The 21315-nt window shown below is 40.1% G+C and overlaps 1 long non-coding RNA gene across 1 annotated transcript; it reads right to left on the bottom strand.

Moving 5' to 3' along the window:
- Positions 1 to 969: 969 nt before the first annotated feature.
- On the bottom strand, positions 970 to 11263 carry LOC144240198 (uncharacterized). Its single transcript, XR_013337641.1, has 3 exons — positions 11194 to 11263; positions 1817 to 1905; positions 970 to 1136 (listed from the first exon to the last, which is right to left on the bottom strand). It is a non-coding gene; the product is annotated as an uncharacterized LOC144240198 (long non-coding RNA).
- Positions 11264 to 21315: the final 10052 nt, after the last annotated feature.

Below are 21315 nucleotides of genomic sequence, written 5' to 3'. Positions count from 1 at the left end.
AAAAAAAAAATGAGAAGTAGATCATAAAGTTCTGAGAGTGTGATGCTCAAGAATTTGGATTTATTCTGAAGCCACTGGAGGGTTATCAGTGTTTTGAGTAGGGGAGTAAAACCATTAGATGAATGAAAATATAGAGAGGGAGACAACTGTATGATGTTAACACAAACCTAAACATTGGAGCTGTTGAAAAATAGAAATGAGCCATTCTGCAAACATGTGGGTTGTATGTGTTGTACACTGACAGTATTAAAGTGGAGACTAGCCATCTGTTGGGGACGTGGTATGGAAGATTCTCTCACTGCATTGAGTAGGAGTTTGGATCAGATGGCATTCCTACACACCACATTAAAGACTTCAGTTAGCTTCTGAAAGACTAACTTTTCTCTTAGCTCCTCTGGAGACAATCTTATTGTTCTGTCATGATATGCACCTTCTATTTTCCCATCTAATCAAAGGGCACTAATTTTTTTAAAGGGCAGAGTCCTTTAAGAATGACATGACTAATGAGGAGGTGCCTGGATGGCTCAGTCAGTTGAGTGTCTCGGTTTCAGCTCAGTTTGAGCCCCGCATTGGGCTCTGTGCTGATGGTATGGAGCCTGCTTGGGATTCTCTCTCTCTCCCTCTCTCTGCCCCTCCCCTGCTGGCACTGTCTCTGTCTCTCTCAAAATAAATAAATAAGCTTTAAAAAAAAAAAAAAAAGAATGACATGACTAATGAATTCGGGGAAAGTTTTGGATAGCAAAAATTTCCCTTGTGCTGTCTTATGCAAATTAATAGAAACGCCTATAATAATGGGATGCTATATTTGGGCAGTGGAATTGGCTCATTTTTCAAGTTACCAGGAAGGAGAATGATTTTTGGCTCTAAGGATGATATTTTTGTTTCAGAAGCCTTGAGCAAGTGCTGGCCAGATAGAAGGACTGAGTAATGCGCTGTATTGTGCCTAATTGTTAAACTTTATTGTGCCTCACGGGTGCTGGGCGAAGCTTGCAAATTCTCAGGAGGTGTGGTGTGTCAGGGTTGAAGGCTCCTTCTTTCTCTCTTCAGTCTTAACTTTCCTTTCTTTCAGTTAACAATAAAACATGGGTAGAGAAAAGCCTTGAGAATCCCTGTTGTCAATATATCCATTCTCTTCCCTAGTAAGAAATAGGAATTCCCAATTAGACATCACTGTAGATATTTGCTTTTCACTCAAGACATACAATGCCAGCAGTCTCTCAAAAGAAGCAGGACAGAAACCACCCAGTTCATTCAGAATAGAAGAGGAATGTGGCTCCAAATGCAAGCACCTTTGCTAGGAAAGAAAGGCATCTCATCTAATACTGGTGGGTTCATTCACCTCTAGGTTGTGCACATCACCACCAACTCCCTGTGTCCACTTTCTCTATTTGGAAATTAGAGAAAAAAAGAAACACACTTATATGAATGGTAGAAAAAGTAAATAGCAATAAAAACAGATCAAATACAGATAGAAGAATAGTCCCCCCAAAACATGGTAAATAGGAATCTTTTCATAATTTAATTTTGCTCTACAGGGTTGAGTAAGAGGCAGGCACATGTGAAACTAGAGACAAATTATGCAGCTTTTCAGTTTAAAACCAAACAAATGCTCACTTTTTCTCAAGGTAAACTTTTCAATTTTGCCACTATGCACAGGATATAGAAAATGCAGCTTTAGAACTTACTGGATCTCAGTACGTTCCAAGGAGCTTTACTATATGGTTATGAGTATATTTTCCTTGATCTAAAATGATAAAGAAAAGTTTAATCCATGCACTATTGTCTTTTTGCTTAAGATTGCTATATTTTGAGGTACCTGGGTGGGTCAGTCAGTAGAGCATCTGACTCTTGATTTCGTCTCTGGTTATGATCTCACAGTCTTGGAATTGAGCCCTGCGTCGGGTCCTAAAATGACAGAACAGAGCCTGCTTGAGATTCTCTCTCTCTCTCTCTGTCTCTGTCTCTGTCTCTGTCTCTGTGTCCCTCTCTAGCTCACTATCTATCTCAAAAATAAATAAACATGAAAAAATTGGTTTTAAAGATTGCGTATTTCACTGAACTCTTTGGGCCTGAGTTGGTGGTGCTACTAATCAGAATGATTCATGTCCTGAGGAAAACCATGAAGGGTGGCACTTCTGGAAGAATACAGGAGTCTTATCCCAGAATAAAACTGCAGCCTCTGTTGTTACATTCTTGTTCTAGAAGAGGAGTCAACACAGTCCACTCCAGAACCTGGACTTCTCTTGGCCCCTTCTCTGGCCTGCTTATCCTGCTCTTATTCACTTATCCCGCTCCTATGCCCCCCTGCCTCCCCTGAGTGGGAGAGGGCTCCTCCTGGAGCACTCCCCACAGGGATCTGTCCCAGAGAGCACTACTTTCCACCTCGGAAATGTCCATGTTCCTGTGGAGTGTGCTGGCTGTGGTGCTTCTGTAGGCTGAGAGCCTTGCTCCATCACCAGGCAACCTCGTAAACTGATGTGATTATGGGCGTCATGTATCATCCTCCCAGGTAACCGTACTGGCATTTTAACATGTGCCTCTTGGAAACTTGTCTCAACTCCGAGGAGTGACTAATTGAGGCGGGGGAAGGGTGCTCAGTACCGGTCACCGTGGGAAGCTATTTGGATCAAAAGCCTCCAAATAAAATATTTCTACCTCTTTTACCTAGTTTTAGCCCTATGGTTGCCCCGAACCAGACTATAAAGGAAGCTCCTGTAGTGGAAACTGTAATTTTTTCATAGATCTGTGTATTTGTCTTTCCCTAAGAACAACGTTGGCCATCAACGTTCTCGGGCTCTTACAGTGGTGGCTACACCCTGCTCTTCTGTCCACCACAAAAAGGATTTACCAGTTACCTTATCAGATCAGACAAGTGTCAACATGTAAACCGCCTGGGTAATTGCTTTTTATTAATACCCTAGTATGGATTTATATTGGGCTCTAAAAACCCCAGCCTCTGATTACCTATCTCCTGGCTTCACTCTTCCACCTCACATGGATTTCACTCTCCTGGGGTTTTATTAAAACTGTTTAGCTTGTATGACAGCTAATAATTCTAGTTTGTGGGAAGAAATTAAGTGGCTTATGTTGTACTTTGGCAGTAGTACATTTAGAAATGAAAGCAGGCTCTGAGCACTCTGATTAATCTAGGAAAACGAGCCTCCTTCCCCAGTGGGGATGCCTTCCACCTTGGCAGACTCATTCCTGATGCCAGAGCCTGATCTGAGGGACTTCTGGCCTTTTTTTCCCCTTCCTCTTTTGTTGTTGTTTTCTTGGAAGAACGAAATAAGCACTAAAGCCGAGGCAATTTTCCTGTATTGAATTAGGGTTGCGCCTTGGTTCTTTCTGAACTTCCTTTGATCTGGATGTTTGGGCTGCCCGTAGGGCAAGGACTGAACCGCGGCAGCACACTGAGCAGTGTTCTACGGGATGCTGTGTGTCCCTGTGCCACCTCACTCACTCTTCCTGGGATACGAGTGTACGCTTCGCATGGGACCCGCGGCATTAAGCTCGTTAGGAGAAAGAAGACATCGTCATCGTAGTGCAGTACACTGTGAGTCGGTGCCGAGCAGCATGGTAATTCGGACTGCAGCTGCTACAGTTATAGCTAAATCTTACCAGATGACATGAGAAAAAACTGAATTAAAATAAATAGACTTGAGCCCACGCATCCTTGCTGAGAATAATGGATTACATAAGGGGTGCTATTTACAGACTCGAAATGCTAAGATTCCAGCTATGAATGTGGTACTTCCTTAGTTCATTTCTGTGGTGAATTCATACTCTTTGCAAATCTTCATGTGAATTATAATAAATAGAAAGGCCAGTTCTTAAGAGAGTAGCATCACACTTCATATCAGCAGATTTAGGGATTAGCAGAGCTTCTGTTTGGGAAATGACTTGGTAGTTTGGACCAGACACCAGGGCTCTCATGGATAGGTCACCAGTGTAAATTCAGCATAGCCAGTGGTGGATAAATGTCACTCTCCATATGGCTTGGGTCTTTTGAGAGTATCTCTCCCTTCTGGCCTTATGAGGTAAGCGCATATTGGCTATGCTGTGCTGTGTGGAACCAAGTTTGAGAGAAACAGAGACAGAAAGACTATTTTTGGTCCTAGTAATCTGGCCTCCTTCCCTTCCTATCTATGATCTGATTTGAGAATCACATTAACATTATTTGATGTTATCACCACCACTTTACAAGTGAAGAAAATGCAGCCCAAAGGGATTAGGCAACATGCTCAAGTTTACGTAGTCACACAGTACAGACACAGTCAAAGCCAAGGTCCCCAGATGCCCATCCTGGTTCTGGTCAACTCAAGGAGAGTGCAGTGTTTCTTCCTCAACTCTGAAACTTCTCAACTTGTCGGTGATGTGAATCCGTGAAAAACCCTAGTGCTATTATCAGGAATCTGTGAATCCACTGGTGTACCAAATATGCCCGTGGCTTCAAAATATCTTTTGCATATATACAGTATTATTTTTCAAATGTGTATAGATGGCCTTACAATTAGATAAAATACAAATTCATTTAAGTGTTTCTTAATACCTAGTAGTAATATCTGATTATGTATTTTTCTAAATAACATACACCAAAAATATAACTGCAATTGTGTATGTGTGTGTATGTATGTGTGGTATGTGTTGATGACTGATGACTGTTTTTTAAATGAAAAAGTGGTCTTCATAGGCAAAAATATTGAGTATCAGTGATCTAGTATGACAGTGCTAGAATTTGAAATTGGGTTTTTTTTGTTTTTGTTTTTGTTTTTTGCATCTTATTTGTTCTCTTTGTTGCTCAAATTAGTGGATTATATATCACAAGGAGGAGGTTGCATTTCTTTTAGCTTCTTCCATATAAACCTTCCCAACAATGATGAGTCAATCATTCCACAAATGTGAAAGGAACTGAGATAGAGACAGTGAAAGGGAAGATTCTCCATGTCCTTCATGAGCAACTAGAAACATCTGCTGGAGAAAGTAGATGCCAGACAAAAACTCACAGTGCCTCTAATCACCAAGCATCTTCATACCTGGGCCTCAAGGGCCACTCTCCAACCTCTGCTCAAAAACAGGAAGCAGAGAGTGGGCTCAAGAAAGATGCAAGCAATCTCTGAAACAAACAAACAAATGGAAACTTGATCGAGGGGAAGACAAATAATTTGTGAACATGTGTTTGTGTGACTTGGTGAGGTTGGTTTTCCCAAATTAAAATTTTGTAACTTGTCCATGTTTGGCAGTCATGGAAAAATAAAAAAAGGCATTAAGAGCTCCTTCACTTCCAAGTGTTAGAAGGCCAAAGAGATCTTTCTTCAAAAAGGCATCCAACATTTTCAAGCCAGGAGCTCTATGTGGTAATTTGGGTGTGTTGTATTGGACAAGGGAGAAACATGCTACACCCAGAAATCGGTTTAAAACATGCCTAAAAGTGCCCACACATAGAAAAGGCATCAAGAAAGTCTCCAAGGAAAAAGAGATCACGTGTCTAAGACTGTTGGGGGAAATAGTCATACTTTCTGATATTTCTTTTCAGTTGAATATGGCATCTTCTTGATCCAAGTCCCTAAGTGGGTGAGAGGAGAAAAAAAAAAATAACCCAACTAACCGACCCATTACCTTGGCATGAGGGGGTTTAAACTACCTTCCAACCCAGAGCCTCTTTTTACCTAAATATCACTCTAATTTGAACATGCTTCCTTATCTCAACACACCATTTCCCTGGACACTGGCTTTCAGAAAAGGATGGCGACGTGGTTTGTCCCTCAGATCCTGGCATAAATCTAGAAAGCACAAAAAGTCTTGAAGTCCATTTGAAAATTTCAGATACAAGGACTTTGGACCTTTGAAAACAAGTCTCATTTGTTTTCCTTTAAGAGCAGGGTTTTGTCTATCTCGCTCACTGCCAAATCCCTAGTGTCTAGAAGACTTGCCAGACCCTGGCGTATAGTAGGCACTCAATAAATATTTGTTGAGTGGATGAATGAATCCATCTCAGTCACACATCTCTTCTTACCATTATGGGATGAAAAATGCAGGCCTGGCAACAATTGTTAGGCCAGGCCTGTTTCCACTGGCAACCTCTTCAACTGAAGAAAGGACAACTAATTGTCACCACTGCTAGATTTCTATCAGCCTTTCATCATGAAAGCTGTCTTTTTGCCTCTGTGGCCAGGGATCAAATTAGGTGAGATTAGCTAATTGAATTATTATTAAGTGCATATTATGTTTCTGACACTGTGCTCTTAAAGGCTCCCGCATCATTTCTTGCCTTGGTGGGCTTGAAGAGGCAGCCTAGAGGAATTCGAGTGTGGCTCTATACTAAAAACATTTGTGTAGAACTAAAGCCTCGTGATTTTTCTTATATTTAGGTATATTAACCAAATCAAAACCATTCCATCAATTACGGGTAACTTAATTTGTTCTTATACATTTTTATATTTTCTAAATTATATCATGGGTATATTTTTCCAATCAGAAAAAAGAAAGTGAAAACATTAGCTAGGACTTCAAATAGAATGTGGCATTTAGAAGGCACAACCTAATTTTATTTTCTTCAGGGTGTGAATAGCATATTGGACAGTAGAGAAAAGAAGTAAAACAAGATGCTTTGTGAATGGATATAAGAAAAGCGATTGCTTCTGCAATTGGCCTGAATTGACATTTGTGACAGTTGTTCTGGTTTCCAGAGTTTTGGGGATCTGTGGCCACATTGACCATTCTAGTAAAGGAAAAAATGCTACATCTGCTTGAAATTCCAGGTTATAGAGAAAGGCCTGAGACCAGATCAAGGACAATATCCAGATTCTGGCAGGGATACATCTGAGGTATCACAGTATTTGTGAAAGGAGTAGGGGTTCCGGAGTGTGTGTCTTGACTTTCTCATTTATTGCTCTGCAACTTTGGTTAGCTTACTTACTTTAGCTTAAGTGTATTCATATGAAGAGAGGGCGTACTGTTATTTTCCTTCCAGGGTTGTAAGGATTCAATGCAATAATACACATGATGCACTCAAGATGAAACTTGGGGCACTGTAGGCACTCGATATCGGTTAGTTCTCTTTGACCCCGTAAGCATGTTCGAGGTGCTAGGGGAGACGCACTGTGTCCATGAAGCCTCCCTAAGGAGGACAGGTAACTAGAAAACAGATGTCCTAAAGTCTTTACCTTCTTCAGTCATTTGAAAACTAGTCTTGAAAACTGACTATCTTGAGGCAGAAATGTGTGTATGTGAAGGAGATATTCAGCAAAGGCTTAAGTGGAATACATTAGGTTTTCATTTTTCTTTAAGACTTAAAATGAACTTTTAATTAGGACCAGCCAACAGCTTCAGCTTCTACCTCTACCGGACAGAGGAGGAGACACATTGGAAAACCTGTTAATCCTTCACTCTCTGCTAGGGAAATACAAAAAAGGGGGTTCGATTAGTTTTGTTTCTGATTAGATACATTTATCCCACTCTTTAGCTCACTGACGTAATGATAAATGGACAAAAACTTTCAAATACCCAAAGTGCTGAAAAGACTCTCTTCCTATTTTAGAGTGAACACAGAGAGAAGAAAGGACATTGAAGAAATGCAGAAAGCATCGAGTGAATAAATCTAGGGTGCCCCAAACCTGGGTTTATGAAAGAATTTGATCAAGGGGGTCAGTTATTTAAAAATAATTTTTTTTTTAGTTTGCAAATGAATTACAAATTGTGTTTCTCAATTTTCATTCCCTTGAAGTTTTTAAATGTGTTAGCACTTGTTTTCATTCCTGAGACTCTGGACCTTTTCTGGTGAGGTTATGGACGCCGAGGGCTGAAGCATAAGACCCAGCGTTAGCCTTTTGGATGTCCCCTTTTGGAACTCTGAATGTTCAGGGAGTGGTGCAAAGACCAGAACAGTTTATGGGCACGTGGGTGGCTTGTCCAGTTAAGCATCTAACTCTCGATCTCAGCTCAGGTCATGATCTCACGGTTCGTGAGTTCAAGCCCTGCATCAGGCTCTTGCTGACAGCACAGAGGTTGCTTGGGATTTTCTCTCTACCTCTCTCTGCCCCTCCCCTGCTGATGCTCTTTCTCTCTCAAAGTATATAAATTAAAGAAACTAAAAAAAAAAAAAAAAGTTTAGTAATATTTCCCAGGGCAGCTGTTGGTATTGCCTAGTGCAGTAGTGTCCAGCTGTGGCCCTGATGATGTCAGTGGCAGTGTCATACGCAGATTCTTCATGTGGGACCGTCCACGGTTCTTGTTTTCCTGGGTTCTGGCCTTTTTCCTCCCGACCTTTTGTTCTTCAGCCTTCCTATTGACTATGTCATGTAAAGTACATATACCCCTAATAATTTCCTTTTTTCTTAAGGAAGCCAGAATGTATTTCTATTGCTTACAACCAAGACCTGGTTAACATATATTGAGTTAAAAAATTACACTTATAATCTAATTAAAAGTATATGTTTTGTGAGGAAAGATATACTTGTAATTAAGGAGAGTAGTGGACAGGTCCAAGTGAAGTTCATCTGTAGAGAGAGACTTCCCAGAAGTATGTTTCAAAAGGGTTTGGAAAGCACCAATAGATATGGATAAACCTGGAGAAGTTGGGAAGGCTGGGCAGGTGGTAGGCACATCGGTTATATCCAGCCTGATTCTGGCTCATGAGGCCATGAACATTCTTTAAAAGGAGCAAATCTTTTAAAGGAAATTGAGAGCAGTTGAGTGCCCTCAGAAAGAGACCTCCAGTCTGACTGGTTGGGCACCATTTTCTACCCAACTCTCCTTGCAATAACCTCGCCACTGCCACGCAATTTCAAATCTCTCTCTCACTCCTGGGAGACACTGGGGAGAGGGCAGAAGTTGGCCAATGCAAAGAAACACCTGGAGACCAGCGACATCTTTTTTCAGTTATGTTTTTGACTTGAACAGGGAGTGGAAATTCCACTGAGGGCCCAACAGGTGATCTCCTCTGGGCTATGGACAAAGGCCACATGCTCATGCAACTAGTTAAGCTACCTGTTTTTGTATTCCAGCCAAACATAATATGCTACCTATATGAATAGAAGACAATGAGTCATGCAGCCTCAGAAACACACTTTCGTGAGAGAATGTATATCTGTGCCTGTGTGTAATCTGTTCACGACCACAAAATGCCATTACTGGCTTTCTGGAAGGTAATGAAACATCATGTCCCTAAGGCCTTGGGAGAATCCCTCAAAACTGCTAGGAGAAATAATAATGTATGAAGGGTTGCAGTGCCACCACAGAGTGACAACTTCTGTAGCTGGTAAAGATTGGACTCTTCTGGCCTCTTCAACAGTTGGGGTACAGAGAGCCGTCTGGAGAGCTCTAGGCTTACTTCCTCCTTGCATTTGTTTTCTGGTCCTCAGCAGCTGTCAATACTGTGAGTCAAGTTGGTTAAGACTGGGAAGAAAGGATATTTGTTTGACTCTTAAGATTTTTAAGATATAGAAATGTCAGCTTCAAGTGATGACAGGGTGCGCTATTGCTGTTGAAAGTCAACAGGAAACTTGAAGAGTATACACTAGAGTCTTTGCTTTCCTGGCTCTCTCAGCACATATCCTGTTGGGGGGGGGGGTGTCTGAAAACTTTGATGTCAGGGTATTCAGGAGTGTTTAAGCATACAATAGGCTGTGTGTTTAAGAAATTAGTTAGTTCCTTTACCCTGTGTTAACATTTTGTAACTTTACTTTGTCATAATTTCAAAAATATCAAAAAGTTACAAGAAATACGACAAGGAATTCATGTATACCCTTTATCCAAATTGACTGATTATTTATAGCTTGACCTATTTGGTTTATCCTCCTCTGTCTGTGTCTCTCTGTCTCCCTGTATACATGTGATGCATACATGCATATCTCTACCTACACATGCTATGTATGTGTGTATATATATGTGGGAAAAGAGGAGGGGTGAGGGGATCTTATTGATTGATTGATATACCTGTCCATATTTTTTCTCCTAAACTATTTGAAAGCAAGTTGGAGGCATTGTACCTCTTTATGCCTAAATATTTCAGTGTGTAAGGACAAGAACATATATAGCCATAGTACAGTTATCAGGTTTAGGAAAATTAATATGAATACTAAACTTTAACTACTATCCATGTTCCCATTTTTTTTTTTAATTGTCCCAATAGTATCCTTTACAAGGTCTTTATTATACAGAATCCAGCCTAGGATCACCTATAGCATTCAGTGGTGTTGTCTCTGTGGTCCCCTTTAATCGTCAATAGTTCCTCAGCTTTTCTTTATCATTCTTGACCTTGATATATTTGAAGAATCTCATTATTACTCTTAAAAAGTATAGTGCCCCTACTTTTGTTCCCTTGACTACTCTAATTCTTCTCATTGCTAAGTTCCTGCTACATATTTCAACCATTGACACTTTGGCTCCCTTATCTCTATTAATTTTTCTGGTTTCCTATTTCTTCCTTCTCTCCATCCTGTAGGCAGATTTTCTACAGTCTTTGTAGAAAGAGAGGAAATTGTTCCTAGCAATATACTGAAATACAATAGCAGGCTGCAAATTAATTGTCTTACGGACTTAATTGTCTTACTCTCTTCCTTTAATTTGTCAAATGATTTAAAGGTACTTCTTTCTTTATTTTTTAAAACATTTTTAATGTCTATTTTTGAGAGAGAGAGAGCGAGAGAGTGAGAGAGAGAAACAGATCACAAATGGGGGAGGGGTAGAGAGAGGGAAACACAGAATCTGAAGCAGGCTTCAGCCTCTAAGCGGTGAGCACAAACTTGAACTCATGAACTGCAAGATCATGACCTGAGCTGAAGTCAGAGGCTTAACTGACTGAGCCACCCAGGTGCCCCTAAAGGTACCACTTTCTTTAAAGTACAGAAGTTTATCTATCAAGAAAACCTAACATGCTGTGTATTACACCTGGCTTTCTCTTTAACTAAAAATGAGGTCCATTTGTAAAGATTTGAGCAATTAGACACATTAGAGTTGTATATTCCAAAAATTATTTAGGATCTGAATTCATTTGGGATAAACTCCTAAATATTGGGTAAATGCAGCCGCCCAGATGGCCTCATCTTTTTCTTTACACTATATAAATAAGGCAAGGCACTCAGCTTGGTTCCCATGAGTTTTCCCCTTAAGCAATATTTCTTCTTAGAAACATTTGAGAGAAAGGGCAGCTCTATTTAACTGGGTTCCAAATGATCAGTGCTTGGCAGTCCTTACCCTCACTCCATGATATTTCCTTGAATACAGTGGTAACTGTGACAGTTGGTTCTTGGCAATACACAAGATCCAATTCACCACCCCAAGGTCAGAAAACAGGAGAATCATACACAGAGACAAACTCTTAATAATTACTCCTGTTTTTATGAGATCTGAATGAAGTCACAATGTTCAGAGTTGAACACTCTTCACCATTCACTATGATCTGTGTGACGATGAGACTCAGAGTTCTAAGTAAGGGGTCCTGATTGATACCCAAGACCCACACTTCCTGAGCAGTCTGGGCAAGTTATTTTCCCCCCTTGATTTCTTCCTCTGCAAGACGAAATAATTATATCACAGAGATCATCTATAAAACCGCTGGAAAAATGGTAGGAAAGACACAGCACTACACTTGTCAATATTCAACCAGGGCCATGATCATTTCTGAGGTATGCTGTGAGCCGTCAGCACTGCTTCACACAAAGGGCGGCTTACTGACAGGGCACTGTTCACCTCCATTTATTTAAAGAAACTTCTGGAAGAGATTGTGGTAGACAATGCGTCTAGGTCTGTGCTGTCAGATGACCTGCATTAAGCATTGTGGACTGGCATTGTGATGAAACTGGCATCTGTGGTGGCTTATGACAAGATGAGAGTTACCTGTGAGCACTCTAAACACAGGGGAGCCTTTTCTGGGCTTGATATATGTTGCTTCCTTTCCCCATCCCACAAATGCTCAGATACTCGGTTGCGTTGCACGTGGTGGGAGGGTGCACACAGGCACGACTGTTGCACCCATGCACACCACCCCACATGCCACGTACCAATCACTGCCTTTCATTCAGTGCTTTCCAATTGTCCCACCCCCACCCCACAAGCCAGCCCTCTCTAGCAGCAACCCTGTGTAGATCTTCCCATCATCCTCTCTCGCTCTCTCTCTCACAAATAAACCTATCCAGCTCTGTTCTCACCCCCCCCACCCCCGCTGTCTTCTAGGTGACAGCCACCTATACTGCTGAACTAATATGTTCTGATGAGATAATGAAAATGATGGCTTTATGTGTTTCCTTTTCTCCTGCCTTATTTCAACAAAAACTTCTAGCTGTCAGTGCCTGATAGCATCATGGCAGAACCAGTAAAGAAAGCTTTTGGCAATTGGCACTTTTTTTCGCCTTTAAATCACAGTGTGTAGTTGGTAGTCCTCAGGGGGCTAGCTCTGGGTCACTGCACTTGTTTGCTAATTAAGGAAGCATTCTGAACAAATGCAGTTCCTGAAATAGAACATCAAGTCCACCACTCTTGGCAAGAAAGTAGTAATTCAAGGCCAAAACAATGGAGAGTGACAGTGATTCACTTTGGTCCTGAGCCCCCAAGTCTGGAAGTTTCTAGAAGATGCTCTGTTGCTCATCTAGGATAATGTTCATGTCCTACTCAAAGTAAAAGTCCCTACTAAGCCAGACATAACAGTGCCAGTAGTAGTCTCTGTTAAGTCAGAATGAGTTGCTCTTTTGATATTGTAGGGGAAAACATGATTAAATAAAATAGCCAATTTGAATATTGAGGGTTTTTTAAATTGTTTTTTTGTTTGGTTTTGTTTTCTGTTTTGTTTTTGTTTCTTAGAATTTCTATGTTTTTTTAGAATCAAGAGTAGTTGATTTTTAGGCTCAGAAAGTAGAGAATTTTTCATTTGTTAATCTTTTCCTGTATCACCATCTTCTTTCCTTAGTAATTCACTTTTCCATTCTCAATTTTGCTCCCATCTACTTTCTTTACATTCCATTCCCCTCTTTAATGCTTCCTGAATTCTTTTCTTTCCTTTTCACATTCATCCTTTCTCCTTTTTAAGAATGCTTGCCCACCTTTTTACCTGACTGCCAGGTACTTTTATCTTGCAGTACTGCTTCTCCTTGTCTAGCTTACATGCATCTTCCAAACCTACAGAGTGAGGCAAACACTTGTTGGCTTCATTATAATAAGTTGTCAGGGAGTCAGGAAATGGAACAGCCGGCTATATGTTGGCGTGAGCTTTCCTTTAGCACTGGCCACTCTAGACTCATCATTAAACATGTTCTTTTAGAATCAAGTTAGCCTGCTCAGCACACTGGCCATGGAGGNGTGCAACCATGTACAGACTCCTTATCTACACACACACACACACACACACACACACACACACACGTATTTACTCTTATAAATGGGATTTGATATAGCCTTTAATTTGCAGTTTGCCTTCAAGGAACTTCATTGCAGTACTTTTAGATACGCTCCCTCAACTGAATCAGTTTTAATAAAACATAAGTTAGTGGAAGGGGGCTTAAATTTGCCAATCCAGATAAAGTGTACAGGATCATTGTAATGTGAGCTTTCTAAATAAGAATTTGCTGGAATAAATATGATGCCTTGGAGAGAATTTGGCAATACCATCAACTAATTAAGGAGAAAGAAACAGTGACACCACCACCTTTGGAAGGAATCTCAGATGCTGTATAATTCCACTTTATTCTTGAGAAACCTGGATTACTATGACATAGGTGATCCAGATAAAACATTAATTTCAGGACCTTGAGGGAGGGAGAAATGGATTTGTTTCCAGTTCCAGAGCATATCGGTGGAGAAATCAAGACTTGATCTCAGTTCTTGGCAATTCATAGTGCAGAAATTTGGATTTTTCCCCCTGAGAATATTACCTTAAAGTTACTATGAAATTCTTTATTCTTAAAAAAAAATCTTCATGCAGTCTCAGAATAGAAGCATCTTTATAGTAGCTCTCTGGCCACCCAAACCGAAGTATTCATTGAGAAGGACTCATATGAAGGCATATGGTAGAAAATAAAACATTTAGAACTATTTGATCTGACACTGTTAGCATATTGATGATATAGCCTTTTTTCCCTCTTTCTGGCAACTCATTTTTAGTAAACTTGATATATCCTAAACTTTTGTTGAAAGGAGAATAACAACTTTATTTTGAAGTTGGGCAAAGTTCACTGGCCTGGAAGTTATTAAGTGGTTTGTCTCCTACTTATACCAGTGAGCAACCATTTATATAAAGGTGGTGATAATAGGAAGTTTCCTAAGCAAATGTACAGTATACTATAATTTAGGTTCATTGGTTCATATTTGTGTGTTTTAAAGGTTTGGGGCAAATTCAGGCAGATTAATGCAAGCCTTATATTGGCTCATTAGGCCACCCTAACAATCCCATGAGCATTGACAACCATAAACACAAGAGCAAAAAGCAGAATTTAGAGTGCGAAAGGAATCCCTAGTTCAGGTGACCTAACCCCTCATAGAGGCACTAAGGCCCAGACAGCTCACATGAAGTCGTCTGACTCTGAAACTTGTACTCTTCTCTCTGTTGTCTGGTAAGATGTTGCTGAGTAAAGCAAATTTCCCTCACATTAGGGGACATAAGTAATTGCTATTTCAGAGCTGAGCAGGTTTTTCCCTCCAGTCTTTCTTAGGAAGAATTTGCTGGCAAATTGGCTGGGACAAGATACAGAGGATATGGCCATAGAAGAAGGAGTATTTCCTGTGTGGAGATTACTGTCTTATCCAAAAATTGCATCCTTGATTTCATACTGAGTTGAGAGTTAAATCTTCCCATAATTTGGCATGTGGGACCAGACATCTATGAAATACTTGATACCCATGAAAATGGGCAAGAGATAGAGATACTCCAGGAATAGGAGAAATACAAAGAATTTAGTGTTTGGCTTTTAAATACACTGAATCTGAAAAATCCACAGTATTAGACTGATTTTTCAAGTCCCGAGAAAATCTTGACACCATTCTATTTATAAACATAGATAAACCCATGTGAAAAGGCCTATTTTGTAGGTCAAAAGTGGTCAAACATCAGCAATGACTTACTGTTCTACCCAATAGTATGTGATAAGATGTGTAGGAAACTGGCATGTGTCCATACATTTCTAATGACCATGGGTTTTGCATTCATATTGGTCTCCTTGACAGTTAGTTGGCTGCAGGGGCGCCTAGGTAGCTCAATTGGTTAAGCATCCAACTTCAGCTCAGGTCATGATCTTGTAGCTCATGGATTCGAGCCCCGCATCAGGCTCTGTGCTGACAGCTCAGAGCCTGTAGCCAGCTTTGGATTCTGTGTCACCCAATCTCTCTGTGCTCCTCCCCAACTCGTGCTCTGTCTCTCTCAAAAATAAACAACTATTTAAAATATTAAAAAAAAAAAAAAGTTGGCTGCTGTGAATTGATTATTGATCCTGAAAAATAAGGGTGGATAAGCCGTAATCCTGGTCTGTCCTTTACATTTGTCTAGATCTGACCCCCCACATTTTTACCCTCACCACTGCATTCACTTGTTCAGGATAGTCTCATATTATTGCAAGGAAGCCTGCTGCCTACCTCAGAAGCAATCATGCTGCTATTTCCATGCAGGGTGTCTTCCCCCACACCTTGTCTTTTATTAAAAGTTCCACTCTTTGCATTCACACCGGCGTGCTTCTCGAAATGCTCTGTTGCCTCTTTGTTCTACATGCTCTGACACTTCTGCTTACCTAAAGGATGGCTAATCACAGGAGGAGATTAGCTGCCAGCTATTATGAGCACTTTGTGGGGAGACTATCTGACCTTTTTTATTATATAAAAGAGGTAAGCCAGTTATTAAGGGAAAAGAAGCTGAAAAGAAACCATATGAGGAAAGAAATGGCAAAGCAAACCTGCTTATAATCTGCCGACCTTTAATTATCTCGGAAGCAACAACTCCCTCATCATGAATGATGGAAGAAAATAAAGTTGAAGGCTTATCACCTAATGATAACCCTGTGTTGGCATCCATTCCAGGTTATCTGGATTAATGTATTGGGATGCTGATTTCAGGAGCTCAGGGCAGATTTTAGTGGTCAAGAAAGCAGGTTACACGTGGAGTGATAACAGAGAAGCTGATTCAAATGCACTTGGCTGAAAAAGGCAATACTGTTTGGTAAATTCAGGTTTTGATCTTAAATCAAATAGATGATGTTACCTCAGACAGTGCCAGAGCTGACATGTATTTGAAATGTTTAAATTCTGCTGCATAAGTGCTTTAAATTCCCCCTCACCCTCAAAAGTTAAATTCTAATGGTGCTCACCTTTATCTCTTTTCCTTTCAGTAGATAGTAAAAATTTTGTTTAGAAAATACCAACCTTGCTTTGGCAAAGGATGAGAATGTAATTGGACTTTACAAAATGAATCTCATCCCCACCCTTTGAGCCTTCCCCCAGAGCATCACTAAACCAAACGTTTTCTGAGGTTTGAAACGTTTGGTTTGAAAGTATGTTCTTCGCTTAATTATTAGTTGTTGTTGCTTTTTTTTTTTTTTCCTTTGGGAACACCTCAGCATTTGAAGATATACTATTATAAATGTTACTATTTCCAGGCCAAACACAGGCAGAAAGTCCTGGAAGAACACAGTTTTACAGGCTAAAGATTTTCAGAAAAACTTGGATAAGTGCTGTATGAGCATTTACATTTTGGGGTGCTTAAAATAGAAAGTATCAAAATGTGTCACTAGCCCAAATCCTCATCTGACCCAGATCTTTTCATGGTTATAGACCTTGAAGTTTGCCCTCCATTAGTCTGTCAAAGACCCCCGTGTTCTTTTTAGGATTGATTTCTTGGTTTTTATAAAATACAAGGGTCAGTTTTTCTAAGGAAGTTGCTGTTTATTTGGTAAGCCTTACTAATCCTTTTCTATTATAACAAAAAGACAATACAGTTTATCAAAGAAGTAAAAACAGACTGTTGCTGGATATTTTCACATGCTAACTGGCACTTGGGTCTTGTATGTTTTGTTTTCATGAGATATCTAGGTTTACATGAATAATACACGGGGAGGTTTGGATGATTTCTCAACATTATTTTTGGTAGCTACAGAAACCAAACTCAAGAGGAATGTATATGTTTGTGACCATTTAATTACATTTCTATGGGCACAGGAGAGGAAACATCATTAAATCAATACTTAAAAGCACCTTGTTAGGGTGAAGCTAAACTCTAGTCTGTACGTTTGCAATCAGGTTCTTGTTAAGTTTTTTAACCTTTTTTGATACTGTCATTCAAAAATATTTTGTATTCTTTTCTTTTTCTATTTATCTGATTTGACTCCAATCCATTTTGTGGTGTTGGCTGGCTTTTTGGGTCGAGTCAAATTTTCCATACAACCCAAAACTTCTTTGCTCTCACTCTGAGAATATTCCTTAAGTCTAGAATAGACAGCTGAGGAAGAGCTTGCATTAACCTGTCTGGGAAGCATGGTTGTGATTTTTTTTTTCCATCTTCTCCCCACCTCACCTTCTTTAATAAAACTAATAACCTGAGGTTTTAGCTGAAATAATGGAGATGATAAAAGTGGATATGAAAGTGCACGGTAGCTACTAATCATGCTTTACTTTCTAGTGGCTCACTTGCCTAATGCTTTTTAATTGATAGAGCAGACATGCTGGGTGTTTGGAGATGAACTGATACATGCCTGGATTTCTGTGGCCCAGAGGCTAAGTCTGAACTTGCTGGCTAGTGGGAGAGCAGAGGGGTCTCCTTGGCTGCGGTTGGGAATGACTTGCTGCTACGAAGTTCAGTCAGGGAGAAAAGTCAGTTTCCAAAGGGCAGTTCAGTCTGCAACGTAACCACAAGTGTTTGTCCTCTGGTACCCCAAACAAAGAAGTCAAGCAATTATCTGGGCAAATCAAACCACAGTGTTTCATACTTTGAGGTCATCATGAAAGGTTATATAGATGGTAAGCCCATGCATTTCCCTTTCTTGCTATAAGCTTTCTGTTCCCCCAAACCTCATCTTTGCCACTTCACCCCTTTTTTCCTAAAAAAAAAAATTGTCTAATCTTCTTGTGGTTGCTTTCTGGCAGCCTCTTGGGGGTTTGTGAATTTCATAGACTTACTGCTTCTCCTTTCTCCTCAAATGACATGTAGTTCTCCTGAAAACAGCATTAAACTAAATGATCCCTATATTTTAATTTATTAACGTAGGTAAAGTGTAACTAGTGGAAGAGAATAAAAAGAGGGAAAATGAGGAAGGAGAACTGATATATGTTGAGTGATTGCTATAAGCCAGACATCCTGCTTGGTATTTTATGAACATCGTCTCATAAACTTCTATCATATAATCAAGGTAGGTTTAATCATGAGGGTAATTATCTCCATCCTCTATCTCAATTTAATTAGTACATACAGCTCCATGCTTTTGATCCTCCTTTGGATGGCATGTTATGGATCAGACTTCTTCTCAAGACAAATGAATATGAGGGGCACCTGGGTGGTTCAGTCAGTTGAGCATCTGACTTCAGCTCAGGTCATGATCTCACAGTCCATGAGTTTGAGCCCTGCGTGGAACTCTGTGGTACAGAACCTGGAGCCTGCTTCAGATTCTGTGTCTCCCTCTCTCTGCTTCTTCACTGCTTGTACTCTGTCTCTCTCTCTTTCTCTCTCTCTCTCTCTCAAAAATAAATAAACATTAATTGAAAAAAAAAAGACAAATGAGGGGGCTCCTGGGTGGCTCAGTCGGTTAAGCATCAACTTTGGCTCAGGTCATGATCTCCTGGTTGGTGGGTTTGAGCCCTGAGTCGGGCTCTGTGCTGACAGCCAGCTCAGAGCCTGGAGCCTGTCTTAGGATTCTGTGTCTCCCTCTCTCTCTGACCCTCCCCTGCTCATGCTGTCTCTATCTCTCTTTCAAAAAGAAATAAAACATTAAAACAATTTAAAAAAATAAAAAAAACAAATGAATATGAAATTGTAGCTATCATAAGTAAAACCAGTCTTTAAACTACCTTGTATACACAAGCAGCAAACTTAATAGTTTGTGAAAACAGTATATCATGGTGTATAGCAGGGAAAAAGGCCTAAATTCAAATTAGAACTTTAATACTGACTAGATTACTTGAATTGGTCGCCTTTTTATCCTTCTGTTTCTCACCAGTACAATGAAGATAAAAATACTTTCTATCAGTGCCCAAGTGGAAGGCATTTTTATTATTATTTTTATTAATTATAATAATCATTATTTATTGTTAAATTTCCAACTCAGTGGCACACGCAGACACTAGTTCTTGGAAGGTTAAATTAAAGCGGATGTAAGGGAGGTTATAAAATCAAGGATAATGTAGGTTAGGAAAGACTATATATAGAAGGGGCAAATATCTCACAAAATTTTAATAGTCTTTCATATTCCTCTCTTCTTTTCTCTTCCCACAGTTAGCTAAAGGCCTACCACCTCATGCCTGAATCAGATGGTGTCTGGCTGTACTAATGATTTCTGAAATGTATTCACTTGCCTTATCATTCTAAAATATAGCGTTCATTTTGTCATTCTCTGCACTAAAAATCTGCTCACCATTTCCTTTCTGCCTTTTTGTTGAAACCCACATTTCCCAGTAGAATGGTAAAAACCCTTAGGATCTGACTCTGTGTTGTAATCACTCTGCTTCCCAGGGTCATTAGCACAAATGTCCTACTTCTTTGTCTTGTAGCTTTCATATGCTAACTTCACCCTTCAGTCCGTCCCACAACCTACAGCCCTCTATTCCCTTGCTTGAAATTCTTTCCCCCTTCTCTTCTTCTATCCAAATTCCATCCATCTTCCAAAGCCTATATCCTTTGTATTATTCCATGGTGGACTAAATGCTGAGTCTAAATAGAATGAGTATGGGCAGGCCCTGTGAAGATGGTGCGATAGTCCTTTCCTTGATTATATTATATGCAAAGGTAGCGGGATGTCATTCCTCTATTAATGTAACACTACTCAAGACTACTTAGTAAACTGACTTTAGAGATTTGAAGCAAGAGGAAAGCTTTCCCGCTAGCCTTAGAGAAGCACTTGCCATGTTGTAGAGACAGCCATGTGACAGGCAACCTAGGATGGCCTCTGGAGTCTGAGAGCAGTCCCCACCTGACAGCCAGCAAGACAGAGGGGACCTTAGTCCCAAAACTGCAATGAATTTGATTTGGCAAACAACCCCGTGAGCTCAGAAGAGTACCCTGAGCCTCAGATGAAATCCCAGTCCCAGCTGATGCCTTGATGACTTCAGTCCTATGGGACCCTGAGCAGAGGACCCAGCTACAATGTGCCAGACTCCTGCCCCACAGAAGCTTTAAAATAATCAACTGTATTGTCTAAAGCCACTAAACTTGTGGCACTTTGCTACAAGCAACAGAAGCTGACTATAGTGGGTAGTGGAAGGTGTCTTAGACTATGGTTGTGAGTTCTAATGTTTAGTTCCTGGAAGCCCAGTGACTAGTTCATTGATTCAGAATTTTGTATATTTTCCCATGCGTGACGCAAGCATTGTTTCTGTCTAGGAAATCATTCCGAGAAGCAGGGCAACTCTGTGTTACAAAAGAAGGGGTTTATTGTAGGACTCAGACTTCACACAGTTGTGAGATGAGCTGGGAAATTAAAGTCCAGAAGGGAGAATTGGAGAATTAGAGAATTATGAGATCTACCAGTTCTGAAGCTTTTGCAGGGGTGGTCATCTTTCTTAGTGATAAGAAGGGACAAGGAGAACAACTTATCCTTCACCTTGAACTTCTAAACATCTCACTGGGGTGGTGAGCTGACATTTCTTAAAGCCACCTTATTGAAGTACAATACAATACACATATTTGAGTGCATGGTTGGGTGAGTTCTGACAAATATGTGCACCTGAGTAACCACCACCACACTCAAGACACAGAACATTTCCATCACCCTAGATAGTTCCCTTGTCTCCCTTTGTAAGTAATGATTCTCCTTCCCTGCACCTAGGTAACTGTAACATTCTTTCAGTCACTCTAAACTGGTTTTCCCTATTTCAGAATTTCACATGTGTGGAATTACACGTTGCCCTCTTTTGTAATTGGTTTCTTTCACTCATCATAAGGTTTTCTGGATTCTTCCACGTTGTTGCTTATATCAATAGTTTGTTCCTTTTTGTGGCTGAGTGGTATTTCATCATGTGGATATACCACAAGTTGTTTTTCATTCAGCATTTGAGGAACATTTGGGGTTCAAGTTTTTGGATATTATGAATAAAGTTTCTAAGACCATTCATGCACAATTTTTTTGTAAGTAAATACTGAGGTAGAATGGCTGGGTTTATGAAAAGTGTATGTTTAACTTTGTAAGAAACTGATGAACA

This window comes from Crocuta crocuta, unplaced genomic scaffold, assembly GCF_008692635.1.
Source record: "Crocuta crocuta isolate KB4526 unplaced genomic scaffold, BGI_CrCroc_1.0 scaffold176, whole genome shotgun sequence".
Classification (NCBI taxonomy): domain Eukaryota; kingdom Metazoa; phylum Chordata; class Mammalia; order Carnivora; family Hyaenidae; genus Crocuta; species Crocuta crocuta.
The sequence above is the reverse complement of the archived record's forward strand: the minus strand, read 5'-3'. Positions and strand labels throughout refer to the sequence as shown.